The sequence below is a fragment of the Alligator mississippiensis genome, chromosome 1 (assembly GCF_030867095.1).
Source record: "Alligator mississippiensis isolate rAllMis1 chromosome 1, rAllMis1, whole genome shotgun sequence".
Lineage (NCBI taxonomy): Eukaryota > Metazoa > Chordata > Crocodylia > Alligatoridae > Alligator > Alligator mississippiensis.
The window spans coordinates 233,895,649-233,918,365 of record NC_081824.1 but is presented as its reverse complement, the minus strand read 5'-3'; the positions used below and the strand labels follow the sequence as shown (position 1 = coordinate 233,918,365).

Below are 22,717 nucleotides of genomic sequence, written 5' to 3'. Positions count from 1 at the left end.
AAAGGGTATAGAAAAAAAGCCGCAGAAGTGACATGGAGGGATGGAAAACATGTTGTACCTAGAGATACTTCTCGAGCTCAGTTTAGCTAATCAAAAAGAAAAAGATCAGATTATGATGCATAAGTAACTTCGTAGGGAGAAAATACTTCAAGGTTTTTTGTTCTTGTGGAGGAAAGGATAACAAGAACTAATGATTGAAAGCTAAAGCCAGACAAGTTCAAACTGGACAGATGGCACACATCATTACTGGTGACGGTGATTAATCCCTGGAACACATTGCCAAAGGAAGTGGTGGCTTTTATGTCCCTTGATGCCTTCTCAGCTTCAGACTGGATGCCTTCCTAGGAGGTACTTTAGTCAAACACATGCTGATGCTGCAGCAGCTGGATGAAGTGCTATGGGCTGTGTGTTATACAAGAGGTCAGATGATGTGATCCCAGAATCCTGCATTTGGGGGCGGGGGAGGGGGCCCAAAGGGCCCAGGCCTAGGCCCAGTGAAACAGAAGAACCTATTAATTTGGAAGCTACCACGGCCAATATTTTTCTGTAGGTGTAGCTCAGCCAAAGCAACAACACACCCTGGAGTCATTATTGATTTCAAGATAAACATGGGGTGCCAATGTGAGGATGTGGTCAGTAAGGCCTACTGCACCTTGTCATGCATTCACAGATGCATCACGAGCAGGTCCAAGGAGGTGATCCTCCTCCTCTATGCGACATTGGTCAGGCCGCAGTTGGAGTACTGCATCCAGTTCTGGGCGCTGCACTTCAGGAGGGATGAGGACAGCACTGAGAGAGTCCAGAGGAGGGCCACTCGCATGGTCAGGGGGCAGCAGGATAGGCCTTACGAAGAGAGGCTACGGGACCCAAACCTGTTCAACCTTCACAAGAGAACGCTGAGAAGGGACCTAGTAGCCATCTATAAACTTACCAGGGGGGACCAGCGGGGAATGGGAGAGGCCCTGTTCCCCTGAGCGCTACCTGGGGTAACAAGGAATAACAGCCACAAGTTGATTGAGAGTAGGTTCAGGCTAGACATCAGGAGGCACTACTTCACTGTCAGGGCGGCTAGGACCTGGAACCAACTTCCAAGGGAAGTGGTGCTTGCTCCTACCCTGGGGGTCTTCAAAAGGAGGCTAGACAGTCACCTTGCCGGGGTCATTTGATCCCAGTACTCTTTCCTGCCATCGCAGGGGGTCAGACTTGATGATCTGCTCGGGTCCCTTCTGACCCTACCAACTATGAAACTATGAAACACTGGCAGAAGCCTTTTGGCTGCTGAGGGACCTGTGCCCTCTGTGTTGTAGAGAGGGATTTCAAATTTGGTTAGATAGTTAATATCAGCAATTTCCTATCCAAGGGGTGGTCAGGGCCAGGGCTGGATTAACCCTTTAGTGGGCCCTAGGAAAAAATTCATTGGATCCCAGCCAGTCAAGATCCCCCTCCCCACCCCTGCACTGTCGCCTGCAGAGAGCAGGTCTCAGAGCAGTGTCACCAAGTCTTGTGAGAAAAAAAGGCAGCATTGACTTTAAAAACAAGCCTAACACATTTCAAAGAGAAGAGAGTGGGGGTGGGAGGTGTGTGTGTGTGGGGGGGTGGGGCTGTGTGTGTGGGAGGGCAATAGGGTATGTTGGGGTGTATATGTGGGAAAGGGGTTGTGGGGGCAGGGTGTGGGTGTGGGGTGTAAGGGAGGTTGGGGGTGTGTGGAGACTATCCCCCCCCCCCCATGGCACACAGCTCCCACTGCCAGCAGTGGCTGGCCTCAGGGCCTGTGCAGGCACCAGTGCCCCATGACACATGGCTCTGACCAGTGCTGCATGGTGGTGGCAAAGAGCACAGCCCTGCTGGCTGCCACTTTGACACTGGGCTCTGTGCAGCCCACATGCAGCTCTGCGCTACTGGAAGGAAGCAGTGTGGGCTGGACCTGGCTGCCTTCCCTCAGATGCTCCCTGCTTCCTGGGCCCTGCACGGCAGGGGGTGGGGAAGGCATCTGGCTTCAGGCTTTTCCTGGTAGCACGGACCTGCATATGTACCGTGTGAAGCTTAGCATGAGAGGGGTGGCTGGTGGGGTTGCACTCCTCACTCCTATCATGCCATGCTAGTGGGAGCCATGCCTGGGCCTGCATGGGCCACAAGTTTCCTGAGGGCTGCTGCTGCTGGCAGCAGGGGCTGTGCAGCATGAGGGGAGTATGTGGGGGGGGTCTCTACACCCCCCCCTTCCCCCTCACATCCACACCTTGTCTACCTGAGCTCTGTGCTCCTGCCATCCCCCCCTGGAAGCGGGCTCCATGCTCCTGCCCAGCTGCAGTACCCCACTTCCTCTCTCCCCTGCCCCGCCCTCTCCCTACCTGGTGCCCGGAGCAAGCCAGAGGCTGGGGAAAGGCAGGCAGGTCCTTGGGGCAGCAGCAGCTCACACCCGGAAGCTGTGTGCTGGCTGGGCCAGAACCCTATCTTGTTTCTGCAACTGGGACTCACAGTTTGGGAACTGCTGTATTACAGAAAAGCCCGAAGTAAGCAACCTCTAAATAAACAAAGCCCAAAAAACTGCAACCCATGTCTCTTTAAAAATCAAAGCAACTTTAAAAAAACAAGAGGGGCCAATTCCACTTATTATAAGCAGACTTGGCAACACTGGCTCGGACCTGCCACTAGGAGACAGCTGTGGCAACAGCGAGGTCAGTGAAGGCAAGAGGAAGGGAAGGGAAAACAGGCAGATGAAGCCATTTACGCCTCTGGAAGGACTGGCCTCCCCACAGCTCAGGGCCCTAAGCATGTGGTTAGTTTGCATATGCATTAATTTGGGCCCAGTCAGGGCAACCATTTTTGGACCTCAATAATTCTTAATATGCCCCTGCTGGCATAGACATCTATTGTTCCATGATAATTTTATCTATTGGGAGACTCCTCTGAGCACAAATGAATTTCCACCATTAATATTGTATTTACCTGAAGCTAAGATGACTTTGAATTTGAGATGACCCCCCCAATAATTAGATTCTAGACATGGAAAATTATATTTTATAAAATAATTTTCCATGTTTAGAATCTAGTTATTGGAGGGTCATTTTAATTCATTTATCCCACCGCTGTGGCAGGAAAGCATTGGTAGTGGTGCAGGCAGTGGGGAAAGCAGGGGTGGGGGGTAGGCAGCCTGACCTCGCCCCTTGCTTCTTGGCCATTTGCCCCCACTTGCTTCCCTGCTGCCTGTCCCATCCATCTGCTGTTGCCCCTGGCTGACACAGGCTCAGGGAGTGCCCCAGGAGCCTGATCTCATTTTAACAGAGAAACCTGTGGATTTTGCAGTTTTGCAGTGAGCTCGCTGCAGGCGGGCAGAGTTCCAACCGGCAGTGGGCTGTGGGGAGAGGGAAGAGGATGGTCTGGCAGGGGGCACCATGTACATGTATATACACATTAGGGCTGTACAAAATGGCACTGTTCTGTTTCACCTTGAGTTTTGAGGTTTTGACAGAACAGCGTTCCATGTTGAATTTCATTTTGATTCAAAACAGCTGTTCCACTTTGCTTCACCAAAACAGATAGGCTATTTCGATGTTTCGCTAGATCAGGCTGGGGGTGGGAGCTAGCCCAGCTGGGCTGATTACCCACACCTAGCCCAATCTAGCACTGGGGATGGGACTTTCTAGTGCTAGTGTTAGATTGGGCTGGGAGTGGGAAATCAGCCCAGCTGGGCAAGCTCCTACCCCCAGCCTGATCTAGCTCTTGGGAGGGGAACTGAGTGATCCAGCTCAGTTCCTTTCCCCAGCCTGATTGCAGTGCCGGGGAGGGGAACTGAGTCTAGGCTCAGTTCCCTTCCCCTGCACTGTTATTGGCTTCCCATAGCCCTGCGGCAGCAGACGTAGAGAGCCAGGGCTGTGCTCCCAGCTGTTAGTGGGAGCATAGCTCTGATTCTCCTCTGTCTTTCACCACCTTGCTGCTGGCTGCTTTGAAACTCAAAACATTTAAAAACTTTTGAAACATTTTGACTAGCCTTGTTTTGTTTCAAGGCTGTTTTGAAGCCCTTCATTTTGATTCGATTTCACTGTTTTGAGCTCGAAATGAGTTGAAAGTGTCAAATTGAAACAGCCAGTGAAATTTTGCACAGCCCTAATACACATGGCTCCAGGCAGTGTGGAGAGCAGCTCCTGCATGTAAGTGTGTGTGTGTGGGGTGGATTGAGGCCCCCATAGGGAGGGAGTTGGACAGTACCTGGGGTTTGGGGCCTGGGGCTGCAAGGCATGGCTGTAGGGTACTGGCAGGGAGCAGGACAGGGCCATGGGAGGCTCATCCAGGGGACAGGGATGGGGCCAAGCTCCCTGCCACTGTGTGCATGGGGGGGGAGAGGGGACCTATACTTTCCAGATCCCCATACCTACCAGCCCACACTTACCTGTGCAGGATGGGCGCAGGGTGAGTTTCATGCTGTGGGTCCAGGCTTCCACCCTACTGCCCTCCCCTGGGGCCTCTGCAGCCTGGTGTGAGAGACCCGGTGCTGCAGGGCAGAGCGCAGCCACACAGGAAAGCTTCTTGCTGCTGTGAGCTCTATGCTACCCTGGTGACGAGTCCCCTGTGCGCGGGGACAGCGCGGGCAGTGGCATGGGGTTGTGGCCCTCACTGCTGCTGTGCACACGAGAGACATGTCACCAGGGTAGTGCAGAGCTCACAGCGGCAACCAGCTTTCCTGTGTGGCTGCACTTTGCCCTGCAGCACCGCGTTGCACCCACTGGGCTGTGGAGGCCCCAAGGGAGGGCAGTAGGGCAGGAGCCTGAGCCCACAGTGCACCCCCACCCTTACCCTGTGCACAGATTTGGGGGTTGTGGGTACCCCCTGTTCCCCTGGGAGTGTGTGCAGCCGTAGGGAGCTGGCCTCCCTGCCTGAGCCCACAGCAGGTAGGCAGCGGGGGGGGGGGGGAGCTGGGCTCCGTGCTTTGCTCTGCTGCAGCAGCTGCTTTCTGCTGGGGGCAGGAGCTGCAGACTCGGGTCCCTGGCCCCATAGCCCTGGCAGCTGGGGGCCCCTCGGACAGGGCTGGGGGGGGTGCTGTAGATGGGGGCCAAGGGGCATCAGCAGGGCTGTGGGGGGGAGTGAGGGGCACCAGCAGGGCTGGGGGGTGGGGCTGTGGGGGGGCTTTTAATTTTTATCAGAGACTTTTTGATTTTTTTATCAGAAAAAAACAGGATCCCCGCTGATAACCTGCATCCTCCCCTGCTTTCCCCATTTGTATATCCTGTTGCTCATTCTGATTGCTAAACTAATCCAAACACAGTGAGAACAGGGGCAGGGTGGTATATTTATCCATGAAGCCTACCAGGTCACCTAATAGTTTGTAGTAATTCCAGGCTATTATGCTGCTTTAATTAAACTTAGCTGGGGAACCCAAGCTCTTGAGATGGTGGAAAAATCAGGACAACTGGAGTTTAAGTGTGGCTGGGTGCTGTTTCTGTGTGAGCTAGCAATGAAATTGAATTAGTTTGTAAAGAGTGTTCAGGCCCGCAGCGTCTGATGGAATGGAACAGGCTTTGGAAAGTAAAAATTGTATCCATTAGCAGCTAAATGGTTCTAAGGCTGCAGCTGAGAAATAAAATGCTGTTGACAAGGGAATGTCTGCTGATGCTCACGTGGGAAGTTAAATACTCTTGCTGGCAGCACAGAGGGTGTATGTTGTTTTCTATAAAGGGTCCCAGTTCTGATGCCTCATTACTGGATGGAATCCTGGTCCTCCCATAAGCAAAGCTCTCACTGACTTGAGGATGGCCAGTATTTCACCCTTGAATAGGACTTTGCACTGCAGAGGCCCGATTCTGCCATCTGTGCTCATGTGGAACAGCACAGGAATTGTTCTACTGCTTTCATTTTTGCACAATCAGGTTCCAAGTGCAGCTGTTAGTCGTGGAGTGAGGAGCTCCTCACTATGAAGAAGAGCACTGGAATCTGGCTCACAGCATCTCCTTTACCAAGAAGGTAATGCGCAGGGCAATGGGTCTGAAAGGAGTGGCCATCTAGCTTGATTCACTGGACAAATGTACCAGACATATGGCTGGTCAAGACTGAGCAGTATTTATGAGAGGACAGATATGTGCTTGTATAGACAAGGAAGAGCAAGGCAGAGGAGGTTGCCTCATGACCAGGAGCATGGTAGAAAGGTTTTCCCCATGGCAAGGGTTAGGCAGACAAAAAGAAGCAGCCCTGTAATGGACACAGGAATGAATTTGCCCAGACTCTTCCTGTTTCTGTGTGTACAATCACGACCCAGCGTGACCTTTATATACATCCTACCCCCACTCCAAGGTATTTATTCTGTGGCACCTTCAGAAACCAGCTTGGTGAGTGGAGGGTGTCTCTCTGAGGGGCTATGGCCAGCAAAAGCACTGGCCTCATCGTTACAGCATTCAGAGCACACATTTGTCATTATACTTGGCAGGCTGCAGAAGTTCAAATATGTCTTCTGAAGGTCTGGCCAGCCAGCACATGAGGGAAAGTGTATGGGAATGGAAGTGTGCTGGAAAAACCATCATCACTATGCCTCTCATGTAGTGAGCACTAGCAAGGCATCAGATTGAAGCAAGAGGCCCCCTGATTCCTGACACTGGAGGTTCACCCGTGGCTGGTTCATAGGTTTTCAAGGATTCTGTTTGATTGCCAAAGAAATTAAGTCAAAGTATGGACCTGAAATGTAACTATGGAGGAAGAGCTGCCTCTCTCAGTACTTAGTTCCATTAAATCAATCCACCTGGCTGAAGGAAAAGGCTGTAAGGAGCTTATTCCTCTGCTATGTGGTCCTTGGGTTGATGGCTTTAGATCCTGGACAGCAAATCAATAGCCTCCCTTGAAAACACTTCTAAGAGCAAAGATTACTTAATAGAAGGCTATGGGTAATTGGAATAATAATGAGGATGGTGGGGGGTAGCTTTTCCCTGGGCTGTTTCACTTCAGTCTTTGTATGCTGTTCTGTAGCACACCTGAATTCCCAAGGGATGTACAGCATGCAGTACCATGTCCATAAAGTACATGTTGTGTGGGCTCACCTTGCCATATCTGCCTTCAGGGCAGGGGTGGGCAAAATACAGCTCATGGGCCAGATCCAGCCCTCCAAGTGATTGGATCCAGTCCACAGGCAGGTTCCTGTTAATTGATTGGATTTGGCCTGCAGTGCCCTATATGGGGCCGAGCCCTGCCTGCTCCTGCCAGAGGTAGCCTGCGCTGTGGTCCTTCCTGCCTCTGCCAGCGTGCACAGCTTTCTGGCGGGGCTGCTCCTGGTGTGGCTGCTGCTGCCCAGGTGCTGCTTGGATCCCCCCATCTTCAGCAGCTCTGCTTCCTCCTCTTCCTGGCCCTGCTGTGCTGCTAAGGGGTGGGGTGGGGAGGTGCTTGCAGCTGGGCGGCTTCTGCCCCAGTGTACGAGGCTCCGGCTTCAGTCTCAACTCGTAGCTACCTTCCACCTGCTTAGCCACCCGTAAGTGTCTGCTCATTGCACTGGGTTGGCACAGTGGGTGGAAGGTGTCTGGGAGCTGGAGCCCTACATGTTGGGGCAGGAGCTATACTGCTGCAGCTCCCCACCCTACCCCCTGCCTGGAGTGCCACAGCAGGGGCAGGAAGAGGGAGCTACTGGAGGTGGAGGGAGTTGCTGGCCAGATTGGCCAGGGCAGGGGGTGTCTGCTCCTGTACCACCTGTGCGAACTCTGCTGCAAGTGCCTCTGGCCTCCCCTCCTTCCTCCCACCCCTGGCTGGCTCCTGGAACCTAGTGTACAGGCAGCCCCCAACACATGAGCAAACCCATGCTCCAAACACCCCCCCCCCATGCTACCTCCCCCACCCTGCACAATATACAAGATTAAGACTTTACTTTGAGCTATTATGCAATCACCTTTATATACACTACTCAAAAAAGCCCATTAATCAGGACAAAATTATTTTTTGAAATAAAATTAAAACATGTTATAATAGATGTTTGATTTTTAGTGATTTGTGTTTTTGTTTTTTTTTAACCTGTATTTTGTTAAAATGACATCTTCTGAAGGCTTTTATGTGTATGGCCCTCAACAGCTCACCAAAACTCATTCAGTGGGCCTCTAGCCCAAATAGGGTAGAGGGTAGGTCCAAGGACCTGCTGAACAGTAAGGAGGTGGTCATGGGGAAAATAATTAAAATAACTGTAGTTATTTCTAAGTTCACACCAAACTCAAGGCATAACAATTATAAAGTTAAGCATGCAACCCTTGTTCATTTAATAATAAATGTATTTGCAGCATTCAGTCACTGCACAGAAGTCCAGGCCTGCTGTTGGTCCTGATAAAAGACAAAAAGCTGGAGCTCAAGCTGTGTAAAGCAGATTTATTAACAGGGCTGTCACCTCCCTTGAACATAGACATTCCCACCCACTCTCCTCACAGTAGTTCTCAAAGAGCTAAGCACTAACACTTTCCATAGATGGGGCATGCAGAAACTGTGTGACTTTGCTAAGAGGCTGCCTTGGCTGGCACAGGCCTGGCATGTGGGAAACCTGGGTTCCAATCCTGCTTCTGCTGGTTGGTGGCTTGGGGCTAGACAGCATCCTGCTGGGTGGCCATACCACAGTGCTGCTTGGTCCTGGGGGGCTGCTGTGGTAGCAGTGGGACCCTTGGGTTCAGCTTTTCTCCCTAGGGTCACCACTGCCTGTCACAGACTCTGTTTGCCTGCTTCGCTGATGATCCAATTGCCTAGCATCTTTTCTGCCATGTCTTTGATGTTATTAACTGGTAAAAGCCCTCAGTTTAGGGTGGGAGGCATCTACTCCAGTCCCTTGCTTCCTCATGTCATAGGGCCTGCTCTCCTTTGAGAGTCCTTTCTTTGGGCCATTGATTCAGTATGCACACTGTCTGCTCTCAGGGTATAAAGCTAAACTATTTGGTTTCTGTTACTACAGCAACAGTCCAGCTTCACAATTTTCTCAGGGCTCCTGCCAGCAATACTCTACCTTTGGCTCATTAGGCCACTCTACAGGCTCCCAGCCCACTCTACCAATAGCTTAGGGATGTAAATATAGTTTTAAAACATATTCGTTTAGCCTCCTCTAACTACATCAGTTAACTGATTAGCTGATAGCACAGTGGCTCTGACACAGCTGCTGCTGGGAAGCCTTTGACTGGCGGGGAGCAGAGAGGAGGCAAGCCTAGCCAGACAACACAGCCCAGGTCAAGCCCTGTGCTGGAAGGGAGAGAGCATCTATGACTGAGCAGCTAATTGCTTAATTGATGAGTCCTTAGCAGGAATCTGGGTTTTCCATTTCCTGCACAAAAATGTGGACCTTGCAGGCTGGCAGAGTTCCAACCTGCTAGGGGCTGCCTGAGGATGTGGGGAGTGGGAGGAGGGCAATCAGAGGCAAGGGGCTATGTGCATGTGCACACATGCACATGGTTAGTAATGCAGCCAGGCAGCATGGTGGAGAGCAGCTCCTGCAACTCCCTGCAGGTAAGTTTATGGGAAGGGGCATAGGTGATGTGTGGTGGAGCCAAGGGGAGGAATAGGTGATGCGTCGGGGGGTATGGGGGCACATGACCCTCCCAGTTTTCTGCACCCTCAGAAGGGCACAGAGCTGCAGCCTGGCTGGAGAGGCACCAGTCAGGAGCTGCCCCCGTGGCCCAGTGAGTGGGACCTGGTATAGGAAGGTGAAGCAGGGCAGGAAGGCTTGGTGCTGCTGCTGCTGCTGTTGGGAGTGCTGCGCCACCATGGCTGCCAAGGTGAAGTGCCCTGTGCCTACCCAGCAGCAACAGGGAGGCACAACTCCATGCTGCTGCTGTACCTTACCTTGGTGACCATTGTAGTGTGGTTGGTGTGGGGCTCCTGGCAGTGACTGCAGCGGTGCAGAGCTATGCCCCCTTGCTGCTGCTGGGCAGGCAGGGGGTGCCTTATCTTGGCAGCCATAGCGGCGCAGCAGTCCTGTCTGCACCGGGTCCCACCCACTAGGCCACTGGAGGTGGCTCTTGCCCAGTGCCAGTCCAGCCAGGCTGCATCTCCATGTCTTGTTGTGGGTGCAGAGATCTGGGGTGGCATTTGCCTCCCCATACCCTCCCAACATGTTGCCTATGGCATCACTTATGCCCACACCCCCCCCTGCCCTACATACTCAGGAGGCTGGGGCCTGGGGGCAGGGGACTGTGGGTCAGGAGTGAAGGGCAATGGCATGGGCAGGGGCAGGACACCAGAATAACAGGGATGATCAGCACCACAAAGCAGCTGGGGGGACAGCTGTAGCTGGACCCACATCCTGGTAAGTGAAGGGGGCAGGGGGAGCTCTGATTTTCCATGATAAAAAAATCCAAAATCAAGTGCCAAAAATATATAGGTAGTTACAATTGATTTTATTACAATGATTGAGGTACTGGGGTACTGGTGGGCCTCTGACTTGCTTGAAAACTGTAAATATATCAATAAATCATTGTGTTAGATTGATATATATTTGTATAATGGTGTTTCATTTTAATTGTGGAAAAACGTGAATTTGGAGTTTTTTAATCAGAAAATTTTGATTTTTTTTAAAAAGAGAATATTGGATATTTTAAAAGAGAAAAACAGATCCCTGGTCATTAGGCTGCTGGCTGTTTTCCTCTTAGGTTATGGGTACTAGCCCCCCTCGCTCTTCCTCCCCTCCTCCTCACTCCTCTTCCCTTCCCTCCCTCCCACCTGCCCTGCTGTCTTCTGATTTCTGCTGGGGCACTGGGCAGCATCCCTTCCCTGCCAGACTGTGCCTGCCTGGAGCTAAAGGATTACTGGTAAGCTAACTGGTTATCACTGCACTTATCAGTTGAATGATTAATCATTTAACCTTTCACATGCCTAGATCAGTCCATACTCACTATACCCACAGCCTGCTCTCAGGTACATAACCTGCTGCTGCCCATAACCCCAGTAGTCCAGTCTCACCCTTTTCCAAATGCACCCTCCAGTTAGAACCGAGTCTCCCACTGCAGCCCCCCTACTCCCCTCACAGCCATCTCATGCCTGACAGGGGTGGCCAGCTTGGGGCACAGGTGCCACAAGAGGCACAGGCAGCCTCAGTGTGTGCCATGCAACATGTTGGGGAAGGGACAGGCAGCACTGTGACAAATAGGGCAGCGAGCAGACAGCAGAGCAGCAGTTTGGGTAAGAAAAAGGAATCGGGGTGCAGAGAGGTTGCAGGGCTAATTTGTCACACATCTGCCAAAAAGATTGGCCCCCAATTGGTCTAGCCAATCAGGGCCTTACTTCTACTCAAAAGCTCTGTCCAAGTCAAACTCTGGAGCACAAAAATCAACCCACCATCTCAAATAAAGTAGCCCACCCTCCCCAGAACCAGCTGCCATCAGTCCTCCTCAGGACCCATACTGTACAGCATGGACCCTTGCTGCCCCCTGCACCTGTCAGCATCCCTCTCAGTTCTTCTCAAAGGTTCAAGCATTAGGCCCAGGCTTGGGGTTTCCCAGCTCCAGTCCAGGTTCCTCTCCCAAGGTCAGGCCCCTTCTTCAAGACTGCCCAGAGGCAACTGACCCCCTCAGCCTGTGGCAGGGGTTAAGTGACCAGGAACAGACATGGCCAAGCCAGCACTTGCTTTGTTAAAGGTACAGATTCCCTTTCCCTCTCCGATTCCATTATAGCCTCCCATTACACTACTGCGTCCCATCACATATATAAGAGGCCGTTGAATTTAAGATGGACCCAGATTTTCTCACTGATATTAAGAACCCCCCCCCCCCCCCCAAATAATCCAATAAAGAAATGTTTATGAGGATGCAACCTCTGTGGAACATACAAGGCCATTTTGTAGAAGAAATATTTGATTTTAAAATGTAAGCAGTATACAGTATCAGCAGTTACTGGGAGTAACGCAGTATATTGTTTCCCGTTCAGGAGGTAGCTGGAGTGGGAAGCCATAGAGCCATGTTCCAGCGGCACCGTGCCCCATCTGATTCATTCTGCTTCTCAGCCATGCTAATCACTGCGCCCTCAGAACCACACCGGGGGGCTTTATTTCTTGGAATCTAGAGCGGTGCAGTCAGTTCCCAGTCCTGACAACCTATGCAGCACCTGGGACCATATTTTGGCCCCCAAACTTGGCTACGCCCACAGAGAGCCATATGGCTCTCTATGCCCACCCCCTGCACCAGCCCCATTCTACAGGCTGATCAGGAATGGGCCAGAGTTGTCTCCCAGCCTCAGCCCCCTGCCCTCCTACTCCATGGGGGTATTCTGTGCAAAGAAGGCAAACATGAGCATGGGAGTGAAATGCACCTCCTAATAAATAGCTGGGCCAGGGGACCGTATGGGGTCTGACTTCTTGTCCCTCTCTGTCTTGGTTTCCCTCTGTGACACAAAGATGATCGTTACCAATCTTGTAGGGGGTAAGGAGGGATTAGAAAATCCAGCCCAGCTACTTTTGCCTTAGGTCACGAGAAGAGATGGGATGAGAATGTGAGAAGTCCTACTTGCCTCAGCTGCTAGTCGATGGGAGTTTGCTTGCATTGGGATCTGAGGCTCTAATTCCCCTTTTTGATAATGCTTATTCCATGTAACCACCAGCCACGTTTGGCGCACATACCATTGCTACCCATTGCAATACTATTAATCGCCTTTGCGCTCTGAAGTGGCAAATGACTCCTGACCCAGGCTGTTAGATTCCTGTAATAGCATGGCAAATAGCCAATAAGATGGTTTCATTTTGCTCAGCCCGTTTTGCAAACCATCTGGTAAGTGCTGTTGTAATTTCTCCAGCAATTTTGAAAATAAATGGCCAGCTCTAAAAACTTAAGCTTAAAAGTGACCTGCAAAGATTTAAACAAGATGAGCTGAGTGTATTTTCACATGCTGGATGCATAGCAGAGCAAAGGAATGAGGGGTGTCCCAGAGAGAACTGAGCTTAAGCATGCCTGGCTTAAACATTGGTGTTTCAACCTCTGTCTTTCCTGTGTCAGGCCTCATCATGCACTGGACAGTGACATCACTGCTCCTTGGAAATCCCATGATCCTCTAGTGGGTTGAGTAAAGGACGGGGAGTTTATATGGCATGGTACAGCTGAAATACAAATGGGTCTGGTGCAGCACTTTTGCAGTACTCTGGAAGATGCACCTGCTAGATGTATTCCTGAGTGGGGGGAAGAGGGGAATAATTTTGCATGGGCTACAAGAAGTGGCCAGGAACAAGGGCATGAGTAGATTTCTACTGCCTCTGGCTTTCTTCAGCTACTACCACTGCTCTGTGGAACCAAGGTCCTCTAAGCACTGTGACTGAAACCGGCCTTCAGATTCCCCCTGAATCAAGGTGCTTCAATGCCAGCTCAGAGCCCTGCACCAAGAAGAGGTGGGTCAGCTTCATGCAGCCCAGCCGGTTAATACATCACCCAGGTTTTACTACTTATTTGTATCACAGTGGTGAGAATCTATGACAGCTGGGGGGCAGGAGAAAGAGTGGGGAGACCCAAGCAGACATAGTGCAAGTATACACAGCATGACCAGAGAGCAAATCACAACAGAAGAGATGATAATGGACAGGAGCCGGTGGAGGAGGAGGGCTCTGAAAGGGAAGCACAATCCTAGAGGAAAACGTGCTCAGGAAACCATTTGTATTGCCGTGCTGTCCAGAGGCCTCTGTTATGGGCACTGGTGCAAAAATGGACTGTTTTTAAAATCCAGGGACCCATATATGAGTTGGCTGAGCCTGTGCACACAAAGGTTTGTTCTGTGACTGAGGCAGAACCAGAAACAAATAGTTAGAGAGATTCTAGATGGGCATCTGCTGTGGTAAGCCAATGCAAGCTGCTGGGTGATCAACTAGTACCAGGGATAACAGGAGTTCAGGTATAAGTCCCCACAAGACCTGTGAGGCTTCCAGGTATGCCACCCAGCAAGCCACGTGCTCAGCTTGGGTAAATTTACATGATAGAGTAATTGATTTCAGTGAGTGATCTACATCAGCAGAGGGTCTAGTCCATGGATTTCAGTGAGTGGGGGATATACTGATTTACACCATTTAAAAATTTCTTATAGGCTGTTCTCCGAAAATGTAAGCAATAGGATTTCTACCAGGCCTGGCTTGAATGCCATTGAAACCAGTGCTATAACTCTGGTGGTCTGTGGTGGGACCAGAACAAGAACAACACAGGAGTTTAGAAAAGAGTGTTTCTAAAATGCAAGTCCTTGTATTCCTCACTTCATGCACTCAGCTGGTGCTGGAGATGGATTTTTTCTATACTCGGTACCAAGTAACTGTAATTATAATGATCACTTATTTCTGTAGTCAGTATTTTATAAATAATGGTGTACTTGGTTCTACTTTCATCAAATGCTCCAGAACTGGCCTTTGATGTACGGCATACCTGTAGGACAGTACTTTGCATTACAAACTGTGAAAGTTGGCCCAGATATGATACCATGGCTAATGTAATTGTAAATAGGCTTTGCTTCTAAAGCAGTGTGACATTGATTCTCCATCCTGTGACAGCTTTGTCTCATTACCTAGATTTATTTGGTATCTGATCTATTTTAATAGCTGGTATCTGGTATCTGATGATTAAAGAAATGGGGATGTGTCACTTAAACATGAGGGTGGACGCTAGCATCAAGAAGGAGTATGTTGATTAGGAGTAAGAGCGCTGATTTGATGTGGGGAAAGGGGGAGGGAGGGTCTCCCAAAGCTAAAGGAACAAGCAGGGAGTGGAAATGGAGATACAGAGGGCAGAGAGAGCTTGGGGAATGAAAGTGAAGTGCTACAGATCAAGGGGAAAAGAAAATGCTTAGCAGAGGAAGGAGATGGAGACAGAAGCCTGAAAGCAGAGGGGATGAATTGAGACCAGCAGGTTTGTCTCTAGATAAGGGGAATTTGTACTGTTGTAACTACACTGACATGGTCATGTCAGCTTCTCTCCTAAGGCAGACATACCAAAGGCCAGATTCTATTCCACCTATTAGGTGTCTAAGTGGACTTAGACATTTAAGTGCAATTCTATTCTGCTCTCAAGTCCTAAAAATCCATTAATCTATTTTCAAGTCCTGAAAATCTATGAATTCAGCTATTTTTGTATTGCACTATCCTCTAGAACAGGGAGTTTTGCAGGGTGTTTTGCTGTCCTGGACTAAGACGCACCTGTCTTATGGTGGAGCAATGCTTCTAATGGAAATGTTACCAAGTATAGTTACAGCATGAAAAACATGCCCCAGTCCAAAGAGGGCTTTAGTGCAAACACTCTAGAATCAGACAAAGAATCATAAAATCAGAGAAAAACAAGAGGAAGGGTCCTCAGGAGATCATTTATTCCAAACCCCAGCTCAAGGCAGGATCATCCCTGTCTATACTATTCCAGGATCACCCCTGTCTACATCATAACCTGCTCTTAAAAATGTCCAAGGATGGAGATTCCACCACAAACTCTCTAAACAAGCTGGTCTAGTGCTTAGTGAGAAAGTTCTGAGTATCCAACCTAAATTTCCCTTATTGTTATTTCTTGTCCTGTTCCCTGGAGCCAAAAAGAATAGTCTATATCCATCCTCTTTATAACCACCCTTCAAGTATTTGAAGACTGTTATCAAATACCCACTCAGTCTTCCCAGACTAAATAATCCAAACTTTCCTCATACATCATGTTTCCCAGACTAATAATTTTTTGTTGGTCTCTGCTGTACTCTTTCTAATTTCTTCACATCTTTCTTGAAATGTAGTGCCCAGAACTGGACACAGTATTCCAGGTAAGGCCTCACCAGTCCTGAATAGAGCAGATAAATCACATTGATGACTCACAATGGTAGAAAAAGAAAATGGGTAGGCAGAGTGAATTTCTGCACTAGGCAAATACTGAGCTCTCTGAGTGCAACAGAGCAGAACCAGTTAACATCCTGCAGGCTTTGGGAAGCAGCATTTTTCTTTTAGTCCAATACTGTATAGTACATGTAGGCCCTGATCTATGACTTGGCTTTTTCCGTGTTACCGTGTTAATAAGTGTAATTAGTGGTAATGGCTGCATTCAGGGTCTGAGCTGCTTTTCAGTTCAGCCATCTCCACAGTACCTTGTTGCTGTTCATGGATAAAGGAGTATAGCCGTGGAATTTCCTATAGACCAGGGATGGGAAATTATTTGGGCCTGTGGGCCACATAGGGAGTTTTGCTGAGCTGTCACAGGCTGGGTCAGCACCCTGCACCACTCCCCTCTTCCCTACATCACAGTTCACTAAAACTCCCTATGTGGGATGGGGTTGGGGATGTGGATGTGGATGTGGCCGTGGGTGGGCGGGGAGCAGTGTTAGGGTGTGGGATGAGTGGGTGAGGCTGGGATCATGGGGTGGGGTCATGGGGCAGTCACAGTGCAGGACTGGAGATGTGGTAGTGCTGCAATCTGGCTCTGCCCCGGCCCCGACCTTGGCCCTGTTCTGTCACTGCTCTGTGATCCTGGGGTTTTCATGGTGACCGGCTGGGAGCTGTGCTGGCAGGGTGCATGGCTGGGCAGATGCAATGTGGCTGTGGTCAAGACTTCAGGAAGGCCTTTTAGACTTCAGGAAGGCCTTCGATACGGTATCCCACCCCATACTGGTGAACAAGTTAAGAGACTGTGACTTGGATGACTGCACAGTCCGGTGGGTGGCGAATTGGCTAGAGGGTCGCACCCAAAGAGTCGTGGTAGATGGGTCGGTCTCGACCTGGAAGGGTGTGGGCAGTGGGGTCCCGCAGGGTTTGGTCCTTGGACCGATACTCTTTAATGTCTTCATCAGCGACTTGGACGTGGGAGTGAAATGTACTCTGTCCAAGTTTGCAGATGACCCAAAGCTATGGGAAGAAGTGGACACGCCGGAGGGCAGGGAACAGCTGCAGGCAGACCTGGATAGGTTGGACAAGTGGGCAGAAAACAACAGGATGCAGTTCAACAAGGAGAAATGCAAAGTGCTGCACCTAGGGAGGAAAAATGTCCAGCACACCTACAGCCTAGGGAATGACCTGCTGGGTGGCACAGAGGTGGAAAGGGATCTTGGAGTCCTAGTGGACTCCAAGATGAACATGAGCCGGCAGTGTGACGAAGCCATCAGAAAAGCCAATGGCACTTTATCGTGCATCAGCAGATGCATGACAAATAGGTCCAGGGAGGTGATACTTCCCCTCTATCGGGCGCTGGTCAGACTGCAGTTGGAGTACTGCGTGCAATTCTGGGCGCCACACTTCAAGAAGGATGTGGATAACCTGGAGAGGGTACAGCGAAGGGCAACTCGTATGGTCAAGGGCCTGCAGACCAAGCCCTACGAGGAGAGACTAGAGAAACTGGACCTTTTCAGCCTCCGCAAGAGAAGGTTGAGAGGCGACCTTGTAGCTGCCTATAAGTTCATCATGGGGGCACAGAAGGGAATTGGTGAGGATTTATTCACCAAGGCGCCCCTGGGGGTTACAAGAAACAATGGCCACAAGCTAGCAGAGAGCAGATTTAGACTGGACATAAGGAAGAACTTCTTCACAGTTCGAGTGGCCAAGGTCTGGAACGGGCTCCCAAGGGAGGTGGTGCTCTCCCCTACCCTGGGGGTCTTCAAGAGGAGGTTAGACGAGTATCTAGCTGGGGTCATCTAGACCCAGCACTCTTTCCTGCTTATGCAGGGGGTCGGACTCGATGATCTATTGAGGTCCCTTCCGACCCTAACATCTATGAATCTATGAATCTATGAATAAGTGGGGACATGCATCTGAGTCTGGGTTTGGGATCTCAGGGCAGTGGCAGCATAGGGCCAGGGCTGAGGAAGACCTGTGATCTGCTCCCTGCACACCCCTACCAAAAGAACTGGTGTCTGTCACAGGGGTGTGTGGGCAGTGGATCGTGGCTCTTCCCCCAGGTCCCTGCCTCAGTCCTGGCCCTGTGCTGTCACTGCCTCAAGACCCTGGGGTCTCCCCATCCCCATCTGTCCATCTCATTCCTTGCTGGCTAATCGCCCCATCCCAGCTGCCTGGCCAAGCATCCTGTTTGAGCAGGTCCCTCCCCTGGTGGTGGGTCGGGGTGCCTGGGAGCAGGGGTGAGTTCAGCAGAAGCTCAAAGGAGCCACCGCTGCCGCTACTGGAACTGCCAGGAAACCAAATGACCTGCTGCAAGCCAGACAAAATCCCTTGGTGGGCTGGATTCAGCTCGCAGGCTGTATGTTGCCCACTCCTGCTATAGACTCTTGCCTATGGAAAGGCGCATTTGGGAATTTGTCACTCGTCGTTCTCCTGGTTACAGGTTTCTAGGACTGACCTTCTTAGCCATCAACAGACTCATTTAAAACCCTTTACTTGATCCGTGGGAGTGATCATCCTCAACCACGAGGGATCACCAATGACAGGTTTCCAACCAGGAAGCCGAAACAGTACTGTGCATCATAGGAACCACTCTCCCCCATCCTCCCTTCCCCCCCCCCCCACACCCATGGTAGGCTCAGTCAAGCAACATGGGCTTGCTATAAAGGGAGATGGTTTCCCCAGATTATGCCAGGAGAAGGCACAGAGTGCAGGTCAGCTGGTAAAAATCAAGATTGTGGATGGAGAGATGCATAGGTTCAATAAGTAGAAAGAAACTAGAAACCAATGGGCAAGAGGCAGGATAAGACCTTGGTAATTGACAGGGGTGCAAAGTGAGAGAGAGGTTGTTAAGTATCTATTCAGTATCGTGTTGGGGCTTGAATCTATTAAATACAATGTTGGGGCATGAAGCTTAGGGCTTGGACAGACAAAATATTTACACTGGTAAAATATAGCAGACAGACAGCACAACACTTTGAACTGAGGTGAGTTTACCCAGTCTGGTGGGGCAGTATCCCTAAAAGTATCAGGAAAAATCTCTTCTGCTATAAAGTATGTCTGTTTAGGTTTTGTCTGAATTTATCCTGTGGTAGTCATATGTTAAAGGCAAACTGGCAAATACTTGCCCAAATGATGGCTAGTGATGAAGGGCGTTAAGAGTCATCTAGGGGTGTGTACAGACATTGCATAAAGCACTTTATTGCTGTGGTTTAACAGAAGTGCATGGCTTTACCGCATGTTAAAAATGGGTACAGTGCTTTATGTCAACCCTTGTTGAATGAGGTATTACAGTTGAAGCGCTGTATTTTATAGCATTTTAGCAACCTACAGTGCTTTAAATAACTCCTGTACACTGGTCAGATTTCTGAGTGGTGGAGAAGACCCAGGAGGCTGTGGAGTGGCCTCTGCCGCCTAGCCTGGAAAGTGCAGGGAGGCACGGACCCCCCTCTCCCCCCCCCAGCCCTGCACTTCTGTCACATGTAAGAGCTTTGTGACGCTGTAAAAAGTGCTCTAAATTATAGTGCTGTAAAACATGCACAGAACACTTCTGTACACACCCCTAGTGCATAAGCTACTTTGGGATAGCTGCCTGTTTTCTGGTATATAAAATGGATCTAAACTACAGCAGAGTATGTGCATTTCTGCCCTTGGTATTATACTTGTGTATGGGGCTATCATAGAAGAAGCTGTCTTGTTCTGCCACCTTGCTGTTTGGGGATAAGAACTTAGTTCTGCCTTGAAGAAGGTATACATTACTTCTCTTGCAGGAGCAAGGACAGTATCACAACAAGTGAAGTAGATTCCACTCACTGCACACCTCTTTCAGTTGCCTTACTGCCCCACTGGTAGTAATGGGCAGTATTAGTGCAGTGTCGAGGGCACAACCCTTCTCCCCCCATCTGGAGCCTTAAGGCTGCTGACCATATTACAACTGTGCCAAAAGCTTTGCTAGCCTTGGGTATCTCATTTGCCTTTCATAAGGCAGATGACCATACTGAATTGTCTAGGGCAATTCCAAATGTTAGGGCTGCATTCTGGTGGCTGCTTCTGTCTGGGGATTTTGACTGGGGTGTGCCAGTGCTCCTCTTGAGATTTTAACTTGGCAATTCCTAGTGAGAGGGTCTTGCCCCTCCACTCAGGATGTGACCAATCACCATATTTGGGGTCAGGAAGGAATTTTACCCCATGATTAGATTGGTACACTGGAGATTTCTGCCTTCCTCTGTAGCAGGAGGTGTAGCCTTCTTTCTTGGATGTCTCAAAGTATTTTAACAGTGCTCGTGGCTGCAGGATATTGGCCACCATTGTCCTCCTGTGTTCCTGGTGGCATGTTAGGGTGTAATACCTTGTGGTTGTGTCAGGATTGACTGTGTAGCTTCTGTAATGGGTTAGACAATGGATTTGTACAGGATGGTTTGGAGAGGAATGATCCCACCTTTGGTGGGGGATTGGACTGGATGACCTCTGGAGGTCCCTTCAAGTCCTACTTCTCTAGGATTCTATGAAGCCCTGAAATGTGACTTTTGTCCTAAATTGGGATATCGTCCCTGAATCTTTACAAACCATACAAGAGGTACCTTACCACCATTCACTGCAGCAGGGGTTCTTGACTACTGGGCGATAAAGCTTCTGGGAGTGTGCCACAGGGCAGATATGGGAGCAGGGGGCATTAATTCTCCCTTCCTGCATATCCCTGCTGCATCAGGCAGTGTCAGAATGAAATGATTTGCTACACCACCAGGGCTCATTAGTGCTATCTCTCAACAGAATTAATTAGCCTGCCTGAAACACCACACTAGATGGCTGCTCTACATCCCTTCTGATTCTGAATAGATTGCTTCTGGTTCCAGAATATCTGTCAGGGAACTCAGACACATGGAGCAATATTTGGTGGCTCTGTGTTCTGTTTAGATAATGTATAGGCCGTGTAGAGCACTATTTTCATCTGGAAATGTTTAAAACTGTGTTTGGATCTCTCCATCTCTCTCTCTCTCTCTTTCTGAATCCTTTCATCCAAAGCATAGTCTTTGATTTTCTTGGGTAGAATGAGACTGTCATTTAACAGCAGCATTTAACACGGCTATACTTGACAGTAAAGTCAGCAAATAGCTTGTCAGAGAGAATTTAAGGTGAGTGCAGAGCACGACTCAGTTTGGAGCTGGTCCAAGAGAGGAGGCTCATGCCTTTTCCCTTGCAAAATGTGCTGGTGGATCTTTAATGATCACCTTGGCCAGGGCCTGAGTTTTATCTCTCTGAAAGGGGTTGTTAAGATGTAATATACTCACCTCTAAACCTCTTACTATTTGAGCAGAACTGCATTGTCAATGATGGCCATAGGTGAAAGAAGACATTAGCCAAAGGCTAATATATCCATTAGATGGTATCTAAGACAGGCCACATCTATATGAGCAAGTCTTATTGGTAGGGCTCATGCATCTTCACCAACACCTCATTTTCCTTAGGGTGCTGCCCAGTTTGCTGCTATGGCCAGTGTTCTCTCAGCATGAGCACATATGGGTAAGTGATGCTGTGCCCTGTGGGCAGGTGTCTCCTGTCCTGATCTCCAGTAGTGCATTGCTTCATTGGACATTGTTGGATATGGACACTCCTTTCAAGACAAGGTGGAAGCATGGAGTCATATTCCTACAATTCCCCGTATTACATCCCATAATATTACCCCCCCCCTTTTTTTTAAATTCCCAAGCTTCCTCCATCACATCCCAGACTCTGCTCTTCTTTGCAACCACAGTCAAGCTCTCCATTATCTTGGTAGCAGGACTATAGCTCTTGAAAGGATCGGTGGAGCTGCCTGATGCAGATTCTTCTGGATTTGTGGAACTTCATTGATAACCAGTTACTGGTTGTACAGTAGTGAAAATAAAAATACTGAGGAGGAAAGGATTCTATTGACAGCTGATGAAGGTTGTCAACTGCTGCAGGAGTTTCTTGGCTGGCTGCCCATGGAAAGATGGTGCTTTTGGGTCTCTAAAACAGAGTGATAGGAATGGATCATGCCACTAACCTGGGACAATTATCAGTAACTGCAGAATGTTTGGAGGCAGCAGCCATATCCTAAGAGCTGTGAGCTAGCCTGGCTCCAGCCCTCCAGTTCTATACTGTCAAAGAACAGTAGCTTTCATGGTGGAGAAGGATGTGGTGATGCTGTTCTGAAGGCTAATAACCCTCTGAGTGTGTTGGTGGGCAGTCTGTTTGGTGCAGTGTGAGCGATTGTTATCCTGATGGACCAGAATCAGGATCCTGAGCAAGATGTAGGAAATAAGAGGGGGATTCACATCCAAGCTAGGTTGAGGCCATAGACAAGACACCTCTCACAATGTTGCTTTTCCTCCCCCTCCCATATAATAAGTACACCCTTTACTAGGTCAGCCACTCGGGTTAAACTGGAAACTTACCTCTCCCAGAGCTGGGGAAAAGAAGGTTGCAGTTCAAGGTTGGGGAAGTTTTAGAAGGGAACTTCCAGTGGGAAGGGTCTTTGGGAGTTTCCCTGGGCACAGGAGGAGCACAGGAGACTGAAGAGAGAAGGTGCCTTTTGTGCACTGCATGCAGGGGTTTGTTTTTCCCAGTGAGATCAGATAAGGAACAACAGGGGCAACTCTCTTTCCATCTTTATTGTACATATGATGGGATGCAAGCAAAGGTATTTCAAGCATAACAGCAGGCAGCAGCATGAGACAAACACAACATGGAATAGCCTGACCTACTGGCAGAAGTGTATATCACACATACATACATAGCACTCAGTAAATACAACCTCCTCCTTTAGATAATGCAGCCCTTTAAGTACTTGGGCCAGATGGCGACTTGCCTCAGATGGTCTGATTCGAGGGTTGGAATCATCTCATCAGAGATGGCAGTCAGCTCTTTTGGCTTGTTCTGAGTTGCTTTGGCAGCTGGAGGGTTTGATGGATCTGAAACAACAGCTGATTGGCTAGTAAGAACCAGTCCTGTTGGCAGTAC

General features: G+C 49.6%; 1 long non-coding RNA gene across 2 annotated transcripts in view; it reads left to right on the top strand.

The window, feature by feature from the left end:
- The first annotated feature begins 3,754 nt into the window (after window positions 1–3,754).
- Window positions 3,755–22,717, top strand: part of LOC106738292 (uncharacterized) — a 31,828-nt gene continuing 12,865 nt past the window's right edge. The window contains exon 1 of one of the 2 annotated variants that reach the window (XR_009461681.1): window positions 3,755–4,148. This is a non-coding gene — a long non-coding RNA (uncharacterized LOC106738292). Of the gene's footprint in view, window positions 4,149–9,115; window positions 9,439–22,717 lie in introns of those variants that run through there. The other variant, XR_009461680.1, reaches the window with a different exon arrangement.